Raw genomic sequence first — 6,000 nt, 5'->3', positions numbered from 1 at the left:
AGAAAGAGATGATGATGTTTGGGTTTGAAAGAGGAAAGAGCAGAGAGATTGAAGAGAGTGGAGAGAGCAGATGATGTTTGGGTGTGGAAGAGGAAAGAGCAGAGAGAATGTGAAGAGAGCGGAGAGAGCAAACGAGAAAGAGAGACTGAAGAGAGAGACTGAAGAGAGAGAAATGGCTACAGTACAAACGGGATTAAAATATATATATTTTTTATACCATTGTGCTACAGTACAATTCTAAAGATAGAATTGTACTGTAGCACTATTGTAAAATTTTTTACAATAGTTGTGTTTAGCATCCTTTGATGCAGCACATTTTAAGCCATAAAATGCTAAAAAAGGCTTAGATATAGCATTAGCATTTTTCAATGCTAATGCTCTAAGAATCAACTACCCAAGTTATAAAGGCCAGGAGCTACAGTTTTTTTTTTTTTTTTTTTTTTTAAATAGTTTTTTGTTTTGTTTTTTTTTTTTTTTTTTGAGAAAGAAGAAAAAAGAAAAAAGAAAAAAGAAAAACAGGTAGGGTTTAAATATGCTATTGGTCTTCAATTTTTATGTTCAGTTTTATTTTGGCTCTCAATAAATTTTTTATCGGTTCATTCCTTTTCTGTTTTCAAATACATTTCAATATTACCTTTTTCTTCATCTGGCTCGCAGAATTTGTTACAATAAAAAAAAAATTAAATTTCTTAGTTGGCAAAAAAATAAAAATAAAAACATTATCTACAAAAATTTAAGGCGAAACTACAATATTAGTCCCTCAAGTTTACCTTATGTGCGTAATTGGTCCCTCAAGTTTGAAGCATGCGCAATTGGTCCCTCAGGTTTTCAAAATGAGCAATATAAGTCCTTTTACTAACTACTATTAACGGTGTTACTTATGTGGTTAACGGAACAATGACTTGACATTTTGTTTTAATGATGTGGCATATTTTTAATTAAAAATTACAAACTAAAATTACACATGAGAAACATTATTTACCAAATTAAAAGACTATTTTCTACCAATTGTAAACACCCATGGATGACCTTAAATCTGCACTCACCTTCTGCAATTCCTTAGCACTGCTCTTTCCATCCCAGAACGATTCCAATGCAAACTTCAGCTCTCTCTTCGGGCCCATGCGAGGGTATCCAACAATATGTGATGCCATTGTTCGTTCTAAAATCAAATAAACAAAATTAATTTAAAAAAAAATGGTTAGTACTGCGATTCCTGGATCTATTTAAGAAAAAACTAATCAATTCAATTCTTTCAGATCTATATCTAACACATTGGTTGGTTTCAATTTCAATTATGTATGTTTTGCCCATATCTAAATCTAATATCTGAAATCTAGGTCAGATCTAATGTGAATAGCAAAGACCAATTCTAGATCCGGAGGATAAATATGGTTCAAAACACCGCTTTCTTATAACCAAAACTAGATCCGTTGTGACCCTAGCTAATAATACTAATTGAGAGATGTGTGTGTTTGTGGTAAGGTCCTTTATATATATAAATAAATGGGACTCACAAACTCACTCACCAATAGATCTCTCAAATAAAACAAAAAAAAAAAAAAGAACAGAAAGAAAGCAAGGAAGTGTTTCTAGATTTAAGTTTATAGAGACATCGTCGTCGTCGTCTTTTTTATGTTTTAGAGAAGCAGCAAAACTTAAAAGAACGAAATAAAAACAGGGTGTTGCATGATGAGAGACTGGACAGGAAGCAACGAAAAAAGCATACCTTTTGGATCTCTCAGATTATTATTATTTTTTTTTAAGCCGTAGCTGGGTGTTTACAATTGGTAGAAAATAGTTTTTTTAATTTGGTAAATAATGTTTCTCATGTGTAATTTTAGTTTGTAATTTTTTAATTAAAAATATGCCACATCATTAAAACAAAATGTCAAATCAATGTTCCGTTAGCCACATAAGTAACACCGTTAATGACAGTTATTAAAAGGACTTATATTGCTCATTTTGAAAACTTGAGGGATCAATTGTGCACGCTTCAAACTTGAGGGACCAATTGCGCACATAGGGTAAACTTGAGGGACTAATTTTGTAGTTTCGCCAAAATTTAACTTATAAAACATTAAAATCAATATTTTAAATAAAACTACTCCCATTTCTTTTCCTTTGTTTCCGTCCATTGGCAATCAAATGACGACGTATCCTTCTCAAAAAAAATGATGGTACGTAGACATCCTATTTCACAACCTTAAAATATTTTTTTGTTTTCTCAGTAGTATTAGGAAGATGGGAGAAATGACCATTTTTCACATTCATAAAAAATGGATGTCATGAATTTATCATTTGAAAATACAAAACATTGGAATAAAATTGACACTTAAACGGTTAAACCAAGCCCTAAAAATTTTTTTCAAACATTTTTCAATGATATATACACCATTTTATCACATGAAAATGTCTTGGAGAAAAATTCTTCCAACCCATTATGTGGCAGTTGAAAAGATAATTCAATTATTCATGTGTACTTCTAGTTACATGACTTTTTAAATAAAATTCTAATTGAGTTAAAGGAAAACTTTTTCCTTTCTCCAAGTTCTTGAAATTCAAAAACTAAAATTCTAAATGGAGAAAACTCAACACAAATGCTCTCTTTCTTGGTTTTATTCTTGACTACTAATCAAAAATCTCTTTTTAATATGCTACAAATCTCTAGCCAAACTCCTGTAAAAATTACAACAACAAAAAAAAGCTAGTGTTGGGGTTTATGCCCTAAAATCCAATTTAATGTCATAAATAATTAAACTGTTTAATTATATGAGATTATTTATAAATGAATTAATGAGATATTATCATAGTCCTTGAGATGCATTGTATGTGATTTACTCATAGAAGATATAAATCACAAGTTCCTTGTAAACTCAAAATATAGTTTGTAGTTGGTGATGAAATTGTGCGTTTCATCTGCGAAGACTATAACACATCAATTAAGATGGTTTGTCTTGATCATTGAAGTTGAGACTTCTAGTTAATGTGTTGATGTGTCTTAAGAGATAAGACATATTAAACTAGACCACTGTAAGATTAATTATTCAATCAACAACTATCACTTGAATAATTAATCTCACGACTTCTAATTTCATAGACTCTCAATCTTAAAAAGATAGTGAACCCGATCATGAAATATAAGGTACTTTGATATATCAAGAGTGAGATCTAATATTCACGGTCAAAACCTCAGTATGTTGGGTAACCACTGTAGTGTTGAGGGAACACATATTCTCAAGATGGAATTCATAATATCTTTTTACAGAGACACGAAATATCCTCTTGAGATAAGTTTAATGGGAATTGGTTATTCAAGACACCCACTTTAGTAAGGAGTTACTAAAGCTTATGTTTATTGAAATCAGATTTCAATAAATGTGAATAATTAAAAGATTAAAATGGGTACTCAAGGATAAAAGAGTTGTTTACAAAGTGATAGTTCATTATAACTTTGTTCATTATGGATATTTCATGGAGGGGTCAATTGATATCATTAGAGTCTTAGGATATAATTTATTAATAAGGCCTACAGTGCAATTATATTTATATATTTAATGGTAATTTTAGACTTGTCAAGAGTTGACAAATAAGCCTAAGGCCTATTGGAGCTAGAGTCTTATTTGTTTCCTTTGGTCCCATCTCAAGTCACAAACTAAAGCCCAATTGGGCAGGCCCAAAAGGCTAGCCCAATTAGTTATGTATAAGGAAAGAAATATACAAAATTTGAGAACATAGATTATGGAAATGTTGTGTATGTGAGTGTAAGCCACTCCCTTATTCTCCCTTGAACACATACGCGTAAACTGATTGAGAGACCACACTTCTTGGGCACTATGTAGAATTGAGATGATGATAAGAGGTTTTCTCAAGTCTTGGTTTTGAATTTCATAGCATCAAGGACATACGCATAAACTGATTGAAAGACCACATTTCTTGGGCACTATGTAGAATTGAGATGATGATTAGAGGTTTTCTCAAGTCTTGGTTTTGAATTTCATAGCATCAAGGTATGCTTTCTATTCTTTGTTCTAGAATTCAAGGTCACATGTTATCTCTCATGAATGAAGTAGATCCGTGATTATTGCTTCCGTTGTGTATTTTGTATGAGATGCAAAACCTCATTTTCCAATAGCTAGAGCTATACCATGTTTTAGATTAGATCTGGTTTTTAATATTGTCAATTTTAGTCCTAAACTTATGAAATCATTTTAATTTGAAGCCAGAGACTATATCCTTATTCATTTTCATTATATATTATGGGTAGTAATGAAGAAGAGAAAAACAAAAACCGTTGATAAAACTATGTGTTGACCATAGTAAATGGGTTTGATATTTTGGCTAGCATTTTGTTTTTTAATCAAAACTTTCATAATATAAGCAAAACATTATGTTATTCTATGATTGCTAAATTGATTCGTGGACAAGACTTAAATAAAATTTAGAGTTTAATCTATGGTTTCCTCTCTCTCTCTCTCTCTCTCTCTCTCTCTATATATATATATATATATATATATATATATACATATATATATATATGTGGGGACGAGGATCCCACATCTAACTTAAATGGGCAGTTAAGGTTATTTTCGAGGATGCATCTCGGACCTCGAGGATGAGCACTAGTTTTATAAGGCACATAAAGTTAAAACATCAAAAAGGAAGGAAAGTAGACTTGGTACGAAACATGAGAAGGATGAAGAAAGAAGGGTATAGAAGCCATCCCCTCCGCATTACCTTAATGAGAAAATGACCATGAACAGCGATAGCACAGCTAAGATTATAGGGTAAAGCTTGCTAGTATGTTTTGGATGGGACAGGTGTTTTAGGAGTACAATCTCAGCCCTCCAAGTGTAAGATTTGATGAGTTGTAGTTGGATATAAAAGCAAAAGGAAGATCCAGATGCAAGGGGGATGGAAAAAGAAAAAGAAGGAAAAGAATCCATCCATTTGTAACCCCAACCTCAGACTAGACCCGAGAACCTACACTTGTATTTTTTCTTAACTAGTTCTTAATCTGTGAATTAATAGAAGAGGCATCCTTTCTTATTCAATTCTCTGACGTAAACCTTCTTAGTTTACGCATTAGATATCATAATCAAATTTGACTTCCTATCTCTAAACAAATTATTGTGATAGTAAACAGCAGAATCTTCATTTATTTCCACAAGTTGATTAACTGCATTTTTCGTCATTACAATTGGCACCGTCTGTGGGAAATTTCTTTGAATATCCTTGTGCAACTTCATAATTATGGCTAGTCATGGGTGAAGCGGATCGCAAGAGTCTGTTGGCTCCTAATGTAGGGACTACTTTGTCAATTTGGAGCGAAGAAAAGATCGCCTCGAGACTCATACGCATAGTTAGGGAGCATCTTTTTCTACAAGACGAACGGGGTAGCAGGAGGCCAACTATCAATCACTAGATGATGAAGTGTGTGATTTAGAGAGAAAGTTAGAACGGTTACGTAGATGTCTTTGACGCAGGATGCATGGGAGAGATGATAGGACTCCTTCTTCAGGCCAGTACTCGAGTTTTGGTAGTGATGAAAGTTATAGGCCTAGGAGTAGGACTCTACTCAGTGAGTCATTTATGTCATCTTCCAGGCATACTTCAAGATGAAAACACCATCGTAAGAAATCTGTTACCCCACCAAGGAAGGGTCAAGGTCATGAAACCATGGGTAAAGCCCTCCTTTAAATATCCCGTTCTCCTTTTTCTCAAAGTATTGAGTAGGCTAAGCTCCCTCGTCATTTCAACCAGCCTGCTTTCACCATCTATAATGGTAGAACTGACCCTGTTGAACATGTGAGCCACTTTAACCAAAGGATGACTATTCACTCCAAGAATTAGGCTTTGATGTGTAAGGTCTTCCCCTCAAGCCTCGGACCGGTAGTAATGAGGTGGTTTGATAGTCTGGCGGAAGGATCAATACATTCTTTTGAAGAGTTGACCAGGGCTTTTGGTGCAAGATTCTTGACTTATGGCTGGGTTCCTAGT

This window comes from Quercus robur, chromosome 5 (genome assembly GCF_932294415.1).
Source record: "Quercus robur chromosome 5, dhQueRobu3.1, whole genome shotgun sequence".
Lineage (NCBI taxonomy): Eukaryota > Viridiplantae > Streptophyta > Magnoliopsida > Fagales > Fagaceae > Quercus > Quercus robur.
This window is presented reverse-complemented; position numbering follows the sequence as displayed.